The sequence below is a fragment of the Epinephelus moara genome, chromosome 16, assembly GCF_006386435.1.
Source record: "Epinephelus moara isolate mb chromosome 16, YSFRI_EMoa_1.0, whole genome shotgun sequence".
NCBI lineage: Eukaryota > Metazoa > Chordata > Actinopteri > Perciformes > Serranidae > Epinephelus > Epinephelus moara.
In genome coordinates this window covers 28,945,616-28,966,377 of record NC_065521.1, presented here as the reverse complement: position 1 = coordinate 28,966,377, position 20,762 = coordinate 28,945,616, and the positions used below count along the sequence as shown (strand labels likewise).

The following is a 20,762-nucleotide window of genomic DNA, read 5'->3' as shown; positions in this document are numbered from 1 at the left end:
TAATGCAGGTGTTTGATGGTGTTTATGTGTGTCATGTACAAGCGGGAGTGGGTATACATCTATGCGTGGGTGCGTGTGTGTGTGTGTGTGTGTGTGTGTAGGGGCCACAGGGCAACCTCGGAGAAACTCCACTAATTGCGACCACTGGGTTTTACCTGAGGGTCTTCTCTGGCTAATATCATTAGCTAATCTGCTGTGTGTTGTCCCCCTTGCCCTCTCCGTCAGAGAACCTCGCTCTGGTAGCACAACCAGCGGCATCCACCCCCCCAAAAACCCCCACTTACACCCCATGCCTCCTTCCCAGAGCCCAATGCAGACTGCTGAGTGCGGGCTTGTGCTGCTGGAAGGGCCCTGCATCTGGGCTCCACTGACAAAGAAGATTAATACCTCACCCACACACACACACACACACACAAGCATGGGCATACTCGCACACATTCGCGCCCACGCAGCAAGGTACCCTCATGGATCCTCTTCAAATGCACGCAAACACACACACGCATTCCAACCTCAATCAAAACCAAAAACAGAGGGAACCTGCGCATCCTACCCTCCCACCACCACCCATACTCCCTCCTTCATCCTGCCTCTGTTTCTCCAGGCTGTGGACCACTCCAAGTCTGCCTCCCCATTTCCCCTCCGTACCCCCACCTCCCACCCCACTTTAAATAGAATCTCCAGGCCACAGAAAAACAACTTTCTGCTGATGTGACTACTCCTTCATCCTTCCCATCTTTCCCCTCTTACTCCCACTCCCATCACACACCTATGGTTATGGGGAGCACGGCTGGATGTGAGCCCTGAGCTCTGATGCAGACGGTGTATCTGAGGGGGCTGCAGCGTGCGCCTGATGCCCCCTGTGGGGAAAAAGTCCACAAGGCAAACAAGCTCTCACAAGTCTGTTTAAAACCAAGTGCATCCAGCTTGTCCAGCAGTTCAAAGTAAAAAACACAGCAGCGCAGCCCCATGAAAAAGATTCATTAAAGTTTGAAATCATTCACCGTACGATATAAAGGAATTAAAAATCCTAACTCTAAGAATAGTTGTCAACTTGCCACAACTTCCACAAACTGATGCCCAGCTGACCACATATCTGGTTCAGGGACTTGTAAAAGTGAAACCACTAACACAATAGTGCCTAAAATAGCCCTTTGAGAAAGGCGAAAAGCCAAAGGGGAAGCAGAAGAGAACTGGTGAGGAAGAAGAGGAGAGGGTTATTTCCAGATGTGAATTATTTCTTGAGCTCACCTCTGTGTGTTCACAGTGGAAACTCCCAGGCACTCCCCTGGGGGCTGCCAAATGTGTGGCTTGGCCCATGCATACGATAACCTCCTTCAACCACATTCACCTGTGATCCGTGATAAGCGGCATGACTCAAGCACCACACCTGTCACTGGAGGCCAGGAGTGCGCGTGTCAAAATGTACGAATGTGAAGTGAATTTGTGCAACAGAGTAAAAAGGAGGAGGGGGTGTAAAACGACAGAGAGAGAGTGAGAACGGGAAAGAGAGAGGCAAAAGAATGGAAAAAAATTTGACCGTAGCATTAGAGCAAAAATCAGATAAAAGAGTGATCACTTAGGCAGGAACTACTCTGGCACATCTCTGCACGCCTAAACGCTTCCCCGTGTCAGCACATTGGCTGCTTGTCAAAGAACAGAAAGAGAGAGAGCGACAGAGAGACAGAAAGACCGAGCAGTGGAGGGGAATCTACATCTGCGCAGAAACCCCAAAAAACGGTTGGGGAAAAGACGCAGAGGAGAGAGGGTGGCAAAGCTGCGGTCCTGGTGAAGTTGCAACTTTTCATCCGCACGCTACATCTCCAAGAGGACGGTGATACAGGTGAGTGACACTTCACTAAATAAGCAGAAACAACCAGCAGACACTTGCATCAGAAAATTTTAGAGGAAAAAACCCGAAAAGGCCAGACTTTTTCATCAATTAAAAATGAGAGGAATCAAGGTAAAATATTTAAGGCACAGAGAGCGAGACGAGCAGTTTGAAGGATGCAGTGTGTGCGTGTGAAGCTACACACACACACAAATACTGACGATGCACTTCCTGGCCTAGGTATTTGAGAACCTGCACACAGTAAATGCCAGAGCAGGGTTGATGCTGAGAGATAATAAATATTGCTCGTAATGTCTTTCTTTTTTTTTTTTTTGAACAGCTTTTCTATTACTGTAATGGAGAGCAAAGAGCGAGACTGACATCCTTCTTATCGTCCCGGTAACCAACATCACTTCTGTCTTTTTAAATGTGTTTTCATCTTTAGAAAAAAAAATCACAAGTCCTTGCTCATACATTTATTTCCTTTAGAACATTAGATTTATTGTATGACGTAAAATCTTAAATAAGAAGAATCAATACTGATATGTTAAACGATTTATGATAAGGGATTTTAATGTTTTTTTTAACCCATGTATCCTTTTTAATCTACACTTCATATATTGTTTTTCAATTTCATTCAAGTGTGAGTCATGCACCGGAGAGAATTTACACGGAAACAGCAACAAAAGTGGTTTAACTGATTTGATACCAGGCTTTATAGCTTCCATGAAAATATATCAAACTGTCTTTTAGACTGTGTGGAGGGGAAAAAAAACAGGGGAAATGTAGGTAATATCATTTAAACAAAAATAATAAAACACTTTTACCATGTAATTTTACCATGAGTCATATTTCAATATCAGAATATAAAGGGGAACATTTGTGAGCATTATAAAAATGAATAACTACAGTGGGAAGTGTCATGATCAAACTTGTAATGTTGTTTGGGGTATATTGTAGGTGTATCCCTCCACTCTCTCCGCCCTATCGGATCGGCATTCCATGTCCTTATAAATAATTCATTTTTTAATCTGATTTCCCAGAGCGATTCTCACTGTGTTAGTCACATATTCAATAACGGAGCGCGGTGAATAATCTGGCTGTGTGTTTCCGTGATTTTCCCCCATGTTCTGTGGAGAGAGGCAAGGGGGGGGGGGGGTCTGTCGGAGTCTGAAAGTGACTGTGGAGGAGGAGAGGAAAGGAGTCAGATGCATCATCAGTCAACATCCCTACAGGTTGACAATGAACAGATGCATGCATTTTTACTACACATCCATGTTTAGGATTACTTGTCTCTCTCGTCTGGAGCCTGAACATCAGCGCCGTCTCTCACAGCGCTCTCTCACAGCTACACATCTGGATGACTTGTTCAATGATTAAACAATTTCTCAGTTGGTAATGAGAGGCAGGTCCAAGTGCAAGGGAAATGTGAAAGAAAAATGCTATTTCTGTCATGAAATATTATAAATAAAATACCAAATCTCCTTTCTCTGTTTTTCTATTGTTAATAATTTGTAGAAAAACAAATAAATCAATTAATTTCCATGACAAATCTAAATGAGAAACGCACATAAAATGTTCTATTTTCCACAGTTTATGGGATTATTTCCAGTGTTTCCTCTCAGAACTAAAACGTGAATATAAGACATGGTTTATAGTGGAATTAAATGTATGGAGGAATTTGTCTTCATTAATATAGGGCAGATATTCCATGGCATAAAACAAGCTAAAGATATTGTGGCCATTTTCTTCTCCACAAACTTGAGAGTGTGACACAAATATTCGGAGTGGTGAAGGAGTGGAAATGCATCACCATACCATCCCACTGTCCTTTTCCCCCCACAGTGCCCTGGGCGCTGTTTCTCCCAGCCACACAGTCTGGCCACAAACACACAGACAAACATGCAACTGCAGTTCACCAAGACCTCACAACACAGCAGACGCGGATCTCAATATGTTGCCTTTTTTTGTAGATCTTTCTTTGAAAAGCATGTATCTAATTTACGATCATCCTAATGTGATATTTTTTTTCGGCCGCAGGCGAGTGAATCCCACAACAATGGAGCTGGAGGTCAATGAGAGGGTTTGTACTATGTCAGTATAAATAAAAGCGAAAGCATCAGATGCCACAAATATGGAAAAATTCCACAACAAGAAACGGTGCCGCCGAACACAGCGGAGGAATGTGCACATGAACTTCCACATGAATGTTGTGCGTCTACGAGGACGGCTAAATCACAGTCCATTTCTGCTAAAGGCTGCGTGATTGAATGACTGTCTGTAACCTAATCTTAGTAATGAAACCAACACGGCCGACACAGAGAGTTAATAGGTCTGGAACCGGGATTTTTTTTTACACGCTGCTTTTACTGTGTTGAAACTGAGAAGACGCATCTGAAACCACCTGAGTTTGTGTGTGTGTGTGTGTGTGTGTGTGTGTGTGTGTGTGTGTGTACAAGGGACAAAAAGTGCATCAATAAAGACAGAATTAGTGCATCTTGCTAATTCTGAAACTGCCTAAGCAAGACTAAAACGATATCTCTCAAACATCCAATTAGTGCGTTCACTTATGTCCACTCAGCATGTTTGTTCATATTCGATGGCATTAAGTAACTAAATATGAAGTGATGGACCCAACTCCTAAAACCCCTCATCTATTAACTCCACTATCACGCGACACTTTGTAACTAAGAAACTTAACCTCTGACCGTTCGGTGACATAACCGGAGACACCGAGTTAATGATAAAGAGGTCTTGTGGCAGGATGTGGTGTGATTATGATGGCAGAAAAGGAAGACTGACTCTTGGCCTCGAAATGGATCGCTCTCTGGACAGCAAGTGCACAACACTTTCACATCTGCATGCACAGAAACACACTTATACACACACACACATCTGGAGCTGTAAGCTGCATGGAATCTCAACAGTTGGCTGGACAAACCTAGAGCACCCCCTAGTGTTGTTTTAACATAATCCACAGGGCCACAGTGATCAGCGAGGAGAAGCGTATTTGACAATGACACTCTCCCTCTCACACATCAAAAGGCTGCAGATCATACATAAGGAATGTTTTATTCCTGCATGAATAACACCACAAGAACTTCTTCAGAGGAGAAACCTGGATCATGTCATGTTGTCTCAAAGGAGCAGGCGGGCACGACTTTCTCAAACACTTTTAACACGTTTAGCAACAAGCAACAAATTATTATAACCTGCTTTTTATTCAACGTCCCATAGGCCCTGTTCCATCCTAGGAGATTCGATTTGGATGATCTAATACGCACTTCAACACATTTACTTATTTTTTGGGCAGTTGTCCTACACATGAGTCGGTTACAGCGCCCCAGACGACAGCTGACCTGAGGTTTTTCTCTCAGGCTAAAAGGCAAAGATCCCAGTTAGGTTTTTGGAGGGGTGAGCGCGATCTGAAGCCTTGCCCCGCATCCAAAGCAAACCCTTGGCTACAGCCTAATGTGTGTTTCCATCCCGGCTCGTGTAAATGTTTGTGATTAAAAAGGGAGATACGCGAGCCGAGGCGTTTCTGCAATCTTGCACATCCTAATTTGGTACTGGGGGAGTTAACACACCTGCCAGCTTCCTGCTGACGAGGGTGATTTCTCAACTGTTGTTGTTTGTGCCGTCAGTTTAAGGAGAGGCGAAGACAGCGAGAAAGGGAGGAGAAGTCTGGGCTGGGCAAGACGGAGCGAGCGCACATGCACACATGCGAAATACAAACGCACAGATCCCAGGCTGCTGCCAATAACGGGCCATCCGAACATGTGAAAACGTTGACTGCTTGATGATTGATGGTAGTTATTTGTGGCTTTCTAACCCTCCTCTTTTGCCTCCCCCTCTTCCTCCTCTTTCTTCGTCCTCTGCTCCGTCTCATCTTTGTGCTGTTGTCCCCCCCACCCCCCCACCCCTCAGACAATGTGAACATGATTAATAATGTGTAATGTTGTGTGAGCGGCCTGCTGTCCATCATTCCTGTGTATCTGACATTCTTCAAAACCTGAACTCGGAGGACAGAGATGTGACCACTGAGTTTCAGGTAGCCCGTCAAACTGAGGACACAAACCTGATCAAAGTTGAATCAGGTTACATTTAAAACACATAATCATCCAGTAAAATGTCAACTTCTAACACTTAAATACCAAATCTCTGAAGACCTAAACAATAGATACTGTTATATGAGTGTATATTGTGCATGACAAGGTCCATACATACTTTCAGTTCAGCCAAAAAAGCTTCGAGTTTCACACTTTTTTGTGAGAAAAGCTCAGTTTTTCCATTATGTATGTCTATATTTAGATGTTGGTATGGGGACAGACATATAAATAAAGATGTGAATACGGAGACAAATGAATAAGTGGCAGTGTAGTTCTGGGTGTCTGCTATTACTGCCACACCGCCAGCTCCCCATCCATCACTCGCTAACACTGTGCGTCTGAGTGTGTGTGTGTGTGTGTGTCTGGAGGAGGAAGAGGAGGAGGATAAGGAGAGAGGAAGAGGGAGAGGACATCGGAGGCCACAGTGCAAGTTCCTCATCCATCATTCTGCAGGCCCAAACTTCAGAAGCAAAGGAAAGGAAGAGGGGAAAGATGTTTTCTCAGAATGATTCTTTGCTTCCTTCCCCTTTTCCTCAAGTAATCAATGAGGCAAAACGGTGCCGGCGTTGTTTCTACAGCACAGCCAGGAATTCCTCTGTTTCTTTGACTTACCCGCTTTGGCTGACAATCATCCTCCTTGCTGCACGATCCGGGCTGCAGACAGACAAGGGGGGGAGGGATGGACAGAGAAAGAGAGAAGGAGGGGGAGACAAGACAGGACAGGGCCTTTAGTCTAGAGATCATTACCTTTACATTATTAATGTATGGCCAAACCACAAAGGACATTCACAGACAATGAGGAAGAGAGTGACTGCTTCTCTGCTCTCCACAGTGAAACATACAGGAGAGGTGGATTTCTGAATTGAACTATGTGGTGTGCCCCCAACTGAACTGAACTGAGCAGTTTTTTGGACCAAAATGTGTCAATAAATACTGTCAAGTACCAAAAGCTGACAGCTAATGTTTGGTTTGATTCGTAAACTTATTCTTTGATTGCAAAGTTCCTGATTTCAATCACAATTTTGCGGGAAAAATATGTTTATATTTTTTAAAGTCGCTTGGGGAATTGTTTCGGTTTTTATGTCAGCATCATATCGGCATTACTACAGAATGTTACGAAAGAAATGATAATCATTGTTCGGATCACATATTTGCAGAAAAAATGTGTAAAAGATGTCAGAATGTAGTTATGGAAATACCTATCTAATGTATTTATCAAAAGATTAAAACCAAAAACAAGATAAAAGTAAAAAAAAATAAAGCCAATGGATGAAAAATGTGTGTAGGCGTCTGTGTATGTGTGTGTGAGGCGTAAAGCAGGTTTGGCAGACACTTTGGTGAAGCTGAGAGCAGAATTAAGGAGTGTGCTGTGTGTTTCATTAAATGCTCAATATATCTTGTGTTTTCTGGATCATTTAAGCCCCATTACAGAACAGTGGCACTGCTTTAATTTCTAAAGTGCCTTTCAAAAGGCATCACCTCAGGCGCTTATTCCCGCTCTCTCACTCACACACTCACACACACACATATGCATACACATACATATGTGCGTGCAGTCGTATACACACTTGCACGCACACAGATGCAAGCATTTGTGCTAACGTGCGAGAAACGTGCAGGTGTGTGGCCTCACAACAAATAAAGTCAAACACAACGCCTGCACTCTCCTATCTTCGTAACCTCTCTGTGTTGTTTTATTCTAAAGCTTTATTTCTCTTGTTCTCTACACTGTGTCTGCTTTTGTCCCTCTGTGTGTCTTTCTGTGTAACAGATGACAGCAGCCTTGCAGTGGCTGGGGCTGCTGTCTTGGCTGCCGGACCCATTTGACTTGCCAGCTTGGCCGGAGGATGAACCCCCGGACTAACTGGAGCCAAGGTCAGATTCTCAGAGTGTGTGTGTGTGTACAATTGTCCATTTAGTTTGAGGTGTTAGTGCTGATGGGGACTGCATGCTTGGTTACAGTATATGCACGGTACTAAACGTTCGAGGAAAAAAATCCTTCTGCACATTTGCGAAATTGATTGAGTGTTTGCATGTGAAGGTATGTGAGAAGTGTGTGCTGAGCCAGCTGCAGATTGAAGGGAGGTGGAGGTAAGGGTAGTGTTGTTCGGAGCAATTGATACATTGCAAATAGAGTGGGCTTCCTGTCCGGGTTTTGTGGCCAAGGTGCTAAACACTTCAGGAAACCAGATACACTTGCACATCCTCTAAAGAGATAGAGGGACAGGGTGGGAAGGTGGGGAAACACGAGGGGCGGAAGGAAAAAACAGAAAGGTAGAGAAAGAGCCAGACACTCTGAGGGTCGTCTGCATTTTGTTTTCACCCCTCCAACTTTGTTGTATTACCGTAGCACTCCTGTAATCTGAGATTATTCAAACTGTTTTGCACTTGGGCGTCAGTGATGGCTGTTTGAAATCAAAGGCGGGTTCATTTCTCAGAGAATGCCTTTGTCGTTTGTTCTCCTTCTCCTCTCTAATGAGATGGAATGTGGCTAAATTAGCAGCTGAGAGGCAAAGCTTCATTTACAAGACAATCAAATGATCCTTTACAAAACACACTCAATATGCATTAGATGTCGGCTTTGTGAATATAGGATGGCCTCCTCGTGCACCCAAATGGGGAGGGGGGGGTGTATTTGGATGTTGCGCGGTGGTGAAAAATGCCAAACTGAAATCATCCATCACAATGCAATAAAAAGGCCTGCAGCGCTCTGAGTGGGTGAGAGGAGTGAGATGTTTGTATTGGCCCACTGGGTTTCCCTCTTTGAAGGAGGGAATGTGTAAATGAACGTGTAAATGTTAAAAAATGTTCTTTTTATTAGACGAATTGCATCATTAAATCACATTATAAAAACAAAAAATGCACCATTAATTTCCTCCCCAAACAGCCGTAAGTACATGTCTCTCTGTCCCTGTGCCCATCTCTGTGTACCCCCATGGGGCGGCAATTCCAAAGCTATTCCATTCCATTATACAGATCAATCAGGTTGGGGAGATCTATGAACACATGTTTGGGGCTGGATGAGTCTGAGGGCAAAAAAAACCTACTTCCTAATTGTGAGTAGGCTTGTTTCTCTGTCTACAAGCCAAACAGAGGTCCCAGCAAACAGGTAGTGTCTCCTTTCCACTTTTTGCCCTTCCTCCACCAGGACATGAAAGGTAGCATGAATAATAGATGAGGGAGGTGATGAGATCAATCAGAGGCTATCTGTCTGGGAGATAGGAGTGGACAGAGTAGGACGTAGATCTGCACTGGACTAGAACAGCCGACCAGCTGTCAGAGATTGCAGCGAGAGGTGGAGATAAGCACTCTATAGACCGGGGACCGCTCGACCAGAGAGACCTTAGTGCAAATATATGAACAGAGAAAAATGAGGATAGGAAACTGCTAGAGGCCTAAAAGCACATACAGAAACATCTCATCATCCACGCCCATCCCTGCATGCATTGACCCCCTGCACCTCTGCATCACACGTTCTCACATCTGTGACAATGCCACCGCAGCATGACAAATGCAAACAAAAGGTTCACCTATTCATCACTGTAGCGAAGAGGGTGGGGCTAATTATACAACTGTGAAAATTATGACATTCTGTTGTTTTGTTTGTCCTCTAAGAGATTACCATGCTGAGGATGGAGGTGTAGAGGCGGGAAAAAATAGCCTCACAGCTTCTCTGTGAGGGGGCACACGAAGGCGCGGACACACACACAAACAAACCCACAAACACACACACAAATACAGCTTGTGTCCCTGCCGCCTGTACCTCGTCTCTGCTTGCAGGCATGATTAATCCAGTGCAGAGTGGGAAGATTTTGACCCTAAACAGAAAAGTCCTGTTGAGGCTGCGAGAGGCACTGATTTATTTAGGTACCACTCCGTCCACATTAATTATCCCCGCGCAGGTGCAAGCCCAAATTCCTCTTCCCCCAGCTGTACCTATGCTGTGATACACGCACATACACACACACGTGCACACACACACATAAATAAATAAATAAAGCCAAGCACATGCAGCCTGCCCCCAATGCCTTGCCAGGCTGTACTTATAGCGTCTGGGTGGCACAGAGAACACTGGCCGTCACAGCGGTGAAGGATTGCGCACCCAGATTTAGCACAAACGCAAATAACAAACCAATAGCAAACACAAATACAGCGACGCAAACAGAGTGTGTCCTGGAGTGTCCTCTCATGCAGCACCGGTTTTCCTGCTTTCACTTCTCCTCCTTCTCTTCCTGCACCCCACCAGCGAATCCTTTACTTTAGTAACCATACCATAATGGAAGAATACTCTATTTGAAATAAAAACGCTGCATTTAAACATTTAGTTAAGTTGAAGCAAATACGTTTAAGAGCATTAAGCTTCGCTGTAGGGACCAAAAACATTTAAGAACCATTCTGGAGCTTCAGAAGTTTCTACTTAAGAGTTAAATGAGAGACTTTCTATTGCATAAGCAGCATTTTAATTAAAGGTGAGGTTGGGATCTTATGCAGGGATCCCACATTCTCCATGATCGTCAAAGATCCTTAAAAAAAAATCTTCATGACCACACAACCACTGCTCCATCTCAAAAAATGCTGTACAATTTAATAGTAATAGTGGGGCATAGCATAGGGATGGAAACTTTGGGATTCATGATCCTGTCACACACTAAAATCACAACATTGTTTTTCTTTTATTCAAACGTATAAGCTTCAAATTCTATTCAAACATAATTTCTGCTACCTGGCATACACAGAGGCAGAGACAGAACAATTTCGGTAACAATAAATTTCATTACACACAACAAAAATACTTTAAATTTCTTTAAAACTCTCATGACTTATCCAAGTTTTCTCTAAATGTGGGAACCCTGGTTATAAAAGGGTAGCGATCAGTAAGTCAGCAGATCACATCCAAAAGGAAGTTACAAAACCGCGGATACAGCACCAAAAACAAAAAAGCCAAGCGGACAAAGCTTGCTCAAAAATAAGAGTGACTCAAAGGTTGACTTTCATCTTATCTGGTGAGCACTGAAGGAGAGGATGGGGATAAAGAGCATCCCAAAGTTGTTTTCTGACGGACGCGTAGATGCCGGCAGTTAGCTTAGTTAGCTTACCGAAGCATCGGCTTTTCCATTACAACAAATGTAACATTCCTACAAAACTACAGTAGCTTGTAAAGTATGTACAAACAGTGTACGGAGGAGGGGCCAAGTTCGATTACCTTTAATCTAACTGAGTAAAAAGATGGTATTTCTCTATCAAATCCACTGGCGTAAAATTATACGGCACTTAAATAATTGTACGTTGTTTCTTCCCAGTTTTGCTCACTTCACCAAAACTCATCTTCCAACTCCTCCTCCCCCTCTTACTCTCCTCCTCGTCAGTATTATTGTGAAGTTACTGTCCCCAGGTGACACCAGGCTGGGAGTTACACCTGTGTTTGTATCTGCACTTGTGTATGTGTGTGTGTGTGTGTGTGTGTGTGTGTGTGGTACCAGCAGCCGCTCCTCCACTGTGTTTTCCCCTAACAGAGTTAGTGGTGTGTGATGTGTCACTGAGAGCTCCACTCATTATGGCCTACATTAGCACCCTACCTCGCCCTGATTAGTCCCCCGCTGAGCTGAAATCCACAGTGCAAGTGTGTTTTAGAGTGTGTGTGTGAGGCCGAGAGAGCCGGGAGGAGAGACGAAGAGAGTGGAAAAGAAAGAGAGGGAGACCTTTCTCCTCTTTAGGATGAACATTGTCTCTTCATCCCAGTGACAGCTTCCTCATTTCTCTAATACAAATGGCTGCCGGTGCTGGTCGGCATGCATCAGAAGCTTGGGAGTGGGCCCCATCACTGCTCCTCCGTCGCTCTCATTTATTACCCAGTTTGTTTGCACTCTTATCCGCGGCCTTGCCCTGCCAGCCTATCCATCAAACACACACAGACACACACGGGCTCACATATACACACGCGTCTGCCCGCTGACAGTCAGCACCTCACCTTCCTGGACATTGAGACACATGCATACTTACATACTGCATCACGTTTGCATGAGCCCTCGCACACTTATCTCTACGCCCACATACGCTGCCCTAACAACACACACTTACATGTGTAGTTCAAATGGTGAATTCTCCCACGCTTTTTTTTCCTGTCACACCACTCTGTCATTGTCATCTGTTCTTTAGCTCTATTTGTTCCTGTACTCTCACTTTCATTCTACAGACACCCCCCTGCCTCCCAGTCACAAATTCCCATGAGGACAAGTGTGTATAAGAGCATGGCATTGATCAAATCCTCACTCATCAATATCAGTCAATATGCATAATCTTATAGATTCATCAGTCAATACTTTCATGAATGCCTGCCCACAGCTCACGCTATTCCTCAGGGGGTCTGTGAACACACCGCGACAGTACAGAGGAAAAGAAAACTGTGTGTATAACCAGCAGCTCAAAGAGGAAACATCTTTGTTTCAAGCATGACCAGGAGAGGTGCATTGGCCATCTTCCATCACATGCAAAGAGAGTGACAGTTAAGCATTACTTTTCAAATATGCAAATATTACATTTAAACAAAGTGAAAGCTTTAAAATTAAAAGCACTTTTTAATCTTAAACTGATAGCAGTTCTGGGAGAGATGTTAATCAGTGCAAATAAGCAGAGAATATCCAGCACATATAGTATCACAGGGTTTAGCTACTATATATTTTCAAGTAGCTTAATGTGTAATAGAGCTAAAACCACTAATTGATGGAGCGATTAGTGGGATTGACCGAATCAATCAACACCGTTGATGATTGATTAGATAATCAAGTTATTTTTTAAGCAAAAATTAAAGACTCTATGAAAATAATGGATGTAGCCACTGTGAAATCACCCACTGGTTTGCAGAAGCCTCGAGTTTGGCATTTTAGCCGTCACCATCTTGACTTTTTGGAGCCAGAAGTGACCATATTTGGACAAGAGGGTGGAGCTGTGGAGGAGCAAGGGGGGGAACTGACGCATAAACCCCTTTTACACTGCCAGATTTTCTGCGAATGTTGGGCCGTTTTGCCGGCCAGCTGCGAGCGTTTATACACACAGAGGCGGAATGGCGAGTTGATCCGAGGCGCCCAATTTCCGGCCTCGTAAGGTAGTCATATTGGTGGAACCCTTTTAGTTTAAACAGACCGAGGTGGCCTTCCGCAACGGGAGGGGCTGTTGAAGACTTGTGGGAGGAGCTGTTGATGACGCCGCACGTGTGAGCCACTGGCGGTGGATAAACAGGAAACAGCTGATAGCAGGAATTAGCGAACAGCTAATAGCAAGAGGGAAACACAAACCTGACAAACACTGTGAAGATGAGCAACTGGGGAGACAAGGAATTGTGCGCCCTCCTTGTCCTGGCAAACAAAGAGGCCATTAACCGTCAGATGGTGGGAACGGTGAGGAACGGGCCGATTTACGAGAGAATCGCCACCTGACTATCGCCGCCTGACTAGCCGCAGCTTCCCTCCCACGTCACTGTTTACGTCACATGCTGAGCTACACGTTTTGTTACTTGCTCACGCCCCCCATTGCCCTGAAAAAGGCGCATTCTATATAAACAAAAGTAGGTAGGTGGCATTTTGCCGCACTCCCCAATTTTGCTTTTATACTGCCAATGCTGAAAAAAGACTGATTGGGCTTTCCTGCAAATTTGCAGAATTCCTATCTAAAAAGGGCTATAGACTGTAGTGACACCTCGTGGTGGCTGTGGCTCAGAAGCAGAGTGGGTCGTCCACTAATCGGAAGATTGAAGTTCGATCTCCGGCTCCTCCAGTCTGCAAGTTGAAGTATCCTTGGGCAAGATACTGAACCCCAAATTGCTCCCAATGGCTGTTACATCGTGTGTGAGTGCGTGTGAGTGTTGACTGAGTAGCAGGTGGCACCTTGTATGGTAGCCTCGGCTACCACTGTGTGAATGTCTGTGTGAATGGGTGCCTGAGACATGTAGTGTTAAAGAGCTTTGATTGGTTGGAAGACTTGAAGGGCGCTAAAAAAGTGCAGTCCATTTATTATACAATTACAGCCTTACATTCAAAGTGGCCACGCCCTTTTTATACGTAACCTTACGACTCAATAAAATGTAAACAGGTGACTTGTGACTATCCCCTGACTTTACCTCTCATGCCACCATCGGGTTCACATTTGTGGTTTTTTGAAAGGAATGTTTTAAATGCCCCATCATGAAATTTGTTGAAGAAATTCATGTCCCCATCAGGATGAACTGTCATGACTCTGGTGACCACCATGAGGTTTCATCTACTTAGGTAGTGAACATGGTAAACATCATAACTGCTAAACACCAGTATGTTAGCATTGTCAGTGTGCGTATTAGCCTGCTCACATTAGCATTTAGCTCAAACCACCGCTGTGTTTAAGTTAAGTCTCACAAAGCTGCTAGCATGCTGTACACTCTTCAGGCCTGTCTGTATTTTTCGCCCAAGATTGTCGTACAGTTAAAAATATTTTTGCGTTAATCATACATACACACTCTCTCTGACCAAGAAGCAGTGAAGGAAACGTGGTGTAACATGTGAAACACATCCGCAATGAGAGAGACCGACGGACCCACAGCATCATTTCATAACTCAGATAGCCTGCTTCAACAGGTCAGATAGTAATATTCAGGTGCATGATGATGACGAGGAGGAGGATGTGGTACAGCAAGAAGACCACACACACTGACAGAAAGAGAGAGAGCACACAGACAGAGACAGAGAGGGAGGACGGCTCAGCCCATCCAGGTTGCCGTGGTGCCAAATGCCAGACAACGGAAGAGAGTGGCAACAGCCAGGGAGGTACCTCAAGTGGAGAGGAGCAAGGAAGCGAAACGTGTCTTTATCTCTTATTGCAAATTTTTACAACTAATAGAACAATAAAACGCATCAAACTCAGTGCACAAGGTTTCTGTGTGTAAGAGTCTTCATCATATGACATTTAAAATACACATACGAAAAACACAGACTTGGTGTGCAAAGTAGAGATGTATCGATTTTAAAATTCAGGGCTGATATCAATACCAATGTTTAAAACAACTATTTGGCTGGTACCTTTTATTTATCCCCCCTTTTGCCAAGGAAACAAAGAAATCTTCACTACAAACAAATAACTGAACTGTTTTAACTAGTCGTTCAGTCCTTCATACCTTTGAATGTGTACAAATTCAGGGAAACAATAAGGTGCGTCCTCTGATGCAGGGGTAGTGATTTTCCTGCGTCCTGAAGGCATCCTGGGGAACATCTCTGGTCATCCCCACCAGTTCTCTCATCACACAACAGTGAGATCACAGAGCCCATTTGCCGAACAGTCACTGCATTCTTCTTGTCCCTACACATTAATTTAAGTTTGTGGCCGTTAGTCTCGAGCCCTGCTTTTAAGCCTGTGCAAAATTGATGTGACACAACAGAAAAACATTGGCCACTGTCATCTGTAAAAGTCATCTTATTTGCCTTTAGGCCGACAGCAGTCAACAAAGTGAATATCGGCCGATACCAGTGTTCAGCCAATAAATCGGTGCATCCCTAGTGCAGAGGCCTTTAGTCTCTATTTTCTGACACTTCACAGAGCAAAGACTCATTAATAAAATAATGGAAATAATTTGTTATAGCACTTATGTGGAAGGTTCTACAAAAATAAGGAGTGGGCAGAGTGGATTATCAAAATACTGTGTGCAGCAAGATCATACAGCCTGTTAGAAAAGTCACTGCTGGACTACTGGAGATAACACCAGTGTATTAACACAGTTTAGTGCACCTCTTGCACCAGACAGCACTACGACCACAGCATAGATTTTTCACAGTGTCAAGGTCGCATCACTGACCAAAACCCATCACCTTCCTGTAAAATGCTACTTCACTAAAGCCATATTTTTCCTTTTCCAGGGATGGGTCAGCCAGAGATAATCAATACTGTTAATTATGTTTACTGGAGGACTCACTTGTATTGGCACGTCAAATGGGAAATAATGAAAAAAAAGGATGTTTCCAACCATTAAAGCGACGACTTTGTGATATAAATCTTTTTTTTTTTTTAAATTATACTTTCATAATATTGTTTCACATGCAAATTCAACACATCGGAACAATTGCATAAAATTCGAATCTGCTTCATTACACAATAAGACATTTTCACAGACACTCTCACAAACCACTGTACGCCCACACACACACACAGACTCACACAGAGCATGTTTGGGGGCCAGCTGCCAGCAAATGAAGGATCTCCCTCCCAATTCACTTGTTATTGTGCTGTCTGGGTGACAAGTATACCTATAGAGTGAGTATTTATTTCCGGAATGTTTTGTTCCGTTTTCCTGCAATGATGAATGTTTCTTTTATAAATCCATCGCCAGGCTTTTTAAACCATAAACAATATTTCTCCAGCCCAGATTCCTTGTGCAGCAGTCTTGGGGAACCTTGAGATTTCCAGGCTCTGATTTAATGGCTCGTAATTCTTGAAAGGCAATCCTTCTTCACCCGCCGACGCTCAGATGCACCATCCTTCTGGCAGCCCACCACGCTCGGCCTCTGCTCCCCTCTGGATCCCCAGGCCAGTCCAAACGCCAGTTAAAACTACTCAGCCGGAAACGGCATCATGCCCCCTTCTGTCACTGGCATTGGATTATCTGCTATGGGCTGACAGGACAGAGCATCCTGTTACAGTTTTTTTGTGGATGTGTGTGTAATGCTACAGAGACCCGGGTTTGCTCTTCGGGTTGTTGCAGATCAGAAACAGGAAGTTGTTGTTTAAATATGTATGGCATGTTCTGAGGATATTCTGCTTGTAGTACTGATAAAAAGAATATAAATCAACAGTCTACATAGAGACTGACCGATGTGATGACTATACAGAGGCACCTCATGCGGACTAGCACAGACCGCTATGTGTATGCAGAAGCTAAAAATTGGACATCAGCTAATGAGGCTGACCATCAGATGTAGTTAGATGCAGCAGCTGCAGTCATGAAGCCGACGTGTCAGTCCAGGGTTGAAAGGTTGACCTATAGGTAAAGTGCATAGCAACGATAACCTGTGTATATGATTCCCATATGGTCTAGCGGTTAGGATTCCTGGTTTTCACCCAGGCGGCCCGGGTTCAACTCCCGGTATGGGAATGACTAATTATATTCACATCATACTTCTAACTGCTTATTCTGTACCATCCCAAACTACCATAATTGTACTGACATACAATGCAAGAAAACATAACGTAGGTATATCATTGTGTATCCATTTCACACTGTTTAAACTGTATATATCATACTGTATTTATATCTACACCAAAGTGCTTATTCTACATTCTGTCTTTATTACTCTGTGCATTATTTTGCACTTTATTTTATTTTATTCATATGCACAATGATAAAACAAGGATTGTATTTATTAATACAAGGGCAAATAACTGTGCAGGAGAGGAAAAGAAGCCCAAAGGGCTTATATAAAATCCTCCCCTCCAATACAAAATCACTAAAACAGATAAATCAATAAAAAAGAAAAAAGGAAAAGAAGCAGAAAAAGGAAAGAGAAAAGGAAAACAAACACAGCAAACAAACAGAGAGAAAAATAAGGAAGAAAGGAAAAAATAAGACAACAACAACAACAAGGACAAAGATCGATAAAATTACATATTCATTTCAATTGAGTATTCTTTTGCCTGGACAGGAGATACCTCACCAAACTGGTCCTAAACATTTTGTAGGAGGATAAAAGCTTAAGAGATTTGTCTAAGGAGTTCCAGAGTTGGGGACCATGGAATTTGATGAAAAATTTATGACTGGAAGTACGACAAAGAGGTAAATGAAAGTTCTTCTGACCTCTTACTGAATAGGAGTGAATATCTGATGATAACAGAAAGAATTTTTGAAAAGTGCCTGAAATGTCTTGTTTATAATGAATGAATTTAAACATAAACAGACATGTTTGAAGCATATTAATAGAAAAAATTGACAAAAGTTTAAATTTGCTAAATAAAGGTGCAGATGGTGCTTGATTGGTAGAGTTTGAAATCATTCTCAAGAATCTTTTCTGAATTAAGAGTATCTGATTAAGGTATGAGGAATATGAAGCACCCCAAACAATGTTGCAGTATGTCAAATATGGATAAATTAAACTGTAATATAATGTCATGAGACAGGACTGATTAACTAAGGAAGAGACTCTTCTGATAATACCAATAACTTCATAATTTTTTTGCATACATACTCAATATGGTTTCCCCAGGACAATCTTTCATCAACTAATATACCAAGAAGTTTGTACAAGAGACTTGTTTGATTTCAGTGTTATTAATTAACAGCTTTGAGTCCTGCTTAGGAAAAGTTTTATTTTTGTTTCTAAAAAGTATAAAATTTGACTTGTTTACATTCAAGGAAAGCTTGTTCATCTGAAACCATCTTGAGGCGTATTCTAGAGTGGCATAGGCATTTCTGATTAGACATCCAAAGTCAGAGTGAGACATGGCAATATTTGTATCATCCGCAAATAAAATGGGCAGAGAAGACTCAGACATTACAGCAAAATCATTAATAAAAATTAGAAACAAAAGGGGCCCAAGAATCGACCCTTGAGGCAAACCATAGTATAGTTTGGCTTTCTTAGATACATGACCATTAATACAAACATATTGTTCTCTGTTACTAAGGTAATCACTAAACCATCTGATCACAACATCTTGAAGANAAAGGGGCCCAAGAATCGACCCTTGAGGCACACCATAGTATAGTTTGGCTTTCTTAGATACATGACCATTAATACAAACATATTGTTACTAAGGTAATCACTAAACCATCTGATCACAACATCTTGAAGACCATATCGGTGGAGTTTTGACAGAAGAATATCATGGTCAACTGTGTCAAACGCTTTTGAGAGATCCAAGAAAATACCAATAGCAAACATATTTTTATCCAGGGCAGTAGAAATTTTATCTATAAGTTGCAAAAGAGCCATATATGTTGAGTGCTTTTTGCAAAAACCATATTGGTGTTTGTACAGAATGTTATTATCATTAAGGTGTTTAATAACTCTTGTATATACTAACTTTTCCAGGACTTTGGAGAAACACGGTAAGATAGAAATCGGTCTATAATTGTTAAAAACACTGGGTTCGCCTTCTTTAAAGAGAGGTAAGACCTTTGCCACTTTAAGATCACTAGGGACTACCCCAGTCTTTAGTGACACAGCAAAGACATGTGTTAAAGGTTTGCTAATGAAGGGAACTACTTCCTTTAGCAGCTTAGCCTTGATTTCGTCGTGACCCGCTGCTGAATTATTAAGATTTACAATAATGTCAATCACTTCATTAACTGTGGGAGGTTCGAAGTTTTGTAGGGCAGGGAAGAGACCAATAATATTATCTGTAGGGCAGTTATTAGATGGAGAGATTTTCTTGGCAAAAGTGCTACCAACATTTACAAAGAAATTATTAAATTCATTTGCTATGTCAGAGAGATTGGAGAATGTGGACTTGCCATCAGTAAATTGGGATGGGAATTTTGCAGGCGCCTTTTTCTTGTTTAATAGTTCACTAATAATATTCCATGTATTTTTTATATTGTTAGTAGATTCTTTGAATTTATCAGAATAGTATTTCTTCTTTGCCATACGAAGTAAATAAGTAAACTTGTTTCTATATTTTTTATATGTATTAGAGTTATGTAGAGTTGGATTGGAAATAAACTTTTTATATAATCTGTTTTTCTTAACTGAGGATTTTAAGAATCCAGTAGTGAACCAGGGTTTATTAAAACCATGTCGTTTATTGATTTTGAGGCTCACAAGTGAAAAGCACTCATTAAATACTGTCTTGAACAGATGAATAAAGGATTGATAGGTTTTGTTGGCATCCTGTTGATCATAAACATCATCCCAATTTACTTTTTCAACCATTCCTCTAAAGCGTTTGATATTATCTTCATTAAACTTGCAGAAACTTGTTCTGACATTTGTAACCTTATGTTTGAAACTATTACCTGAAGTGATATGGAATACAGGAAAGTACTTGTACTGCTTTTTGCACCTCTGGTCAAATGCTAGATTGTCCTATCCTTGTCTCAGTACTTGAACTGTATTTGAGCAAATATGAGATTTCTCTGCAGGGTAGTTGGGCAGCAAAAAAATCCCTTGAAGCCAAAAGAGCATTTTTGACACAGATCACCATCATATAAGAGATGTCTAAAGCTGCTGACAGGACACCTTGACCAGTAAAGAAGGTCAATTATGACTGTCTCTATTATGAATTTTGGATGAATGGAGGTTTTATATATGTAACTCATGGGCAAGGCCAGTGGGAGAAACACTACAACACATATACAAGGGCTACAGACCACAAACCCAGAAGCTAGAAACTTTTATAGGCGTATGCACCAGGCAAGCAACTCTATTGAACTGGACAAGCGCCATCTTGGGGTCTGGTATCTAGTTATTATTATACATCAATGGGTGGTGCAGATACCTGGACCACCATTCTGATGTCTCCTATCATAGAACAGGCACATACTAACTTAAAGTGTTTTCACACTTGACCACTGCAAGAGGTGGTCTGAGTACGGTTCGCTTCAAGTCTGCAGTCCGGTTCGCTTAAACTGTGCCTTGTGAACACAAAGTGCTCCAGGTTCGCTTCGCTCTTTGTCATTGTGTTTAGCCCTCTAGATCACATGCTGTTGCACTGGGACTCAGACAAAACCACGTCAGCCTGTTACACTTGCAAATACACAGGATGCGGAGTACTTTGGTCTACGTAAGATACTGCATGCGTCCAGATGTGGAATGAAGAATACATCAACAGAAAGAGTCTACAGCACAGAAACGCTAAGGTTTTCCTCTAATTCTAAG

At 42.5% G+C, this 20,762-nt stretch overlaps 1 non-coding gene across 1 annotated transcript; it reads left to right on the top strand.

Annotated features, from left to right (window-relative positions):
* The first annotated feature begins 16,972 nt into the window (after positions 1-16,972).
* trnae-uuc (transfer RNA glutamic acid (anticodon UUC)) lies at positions 16,973-17,044 on the top strand. The gene has a single exon. It is a non-coding gene; the product is annotated as a tRNA-Glu (tRNA).
* Positions 17,045-20,762: the final 3,718 nt, after the last annotated feature.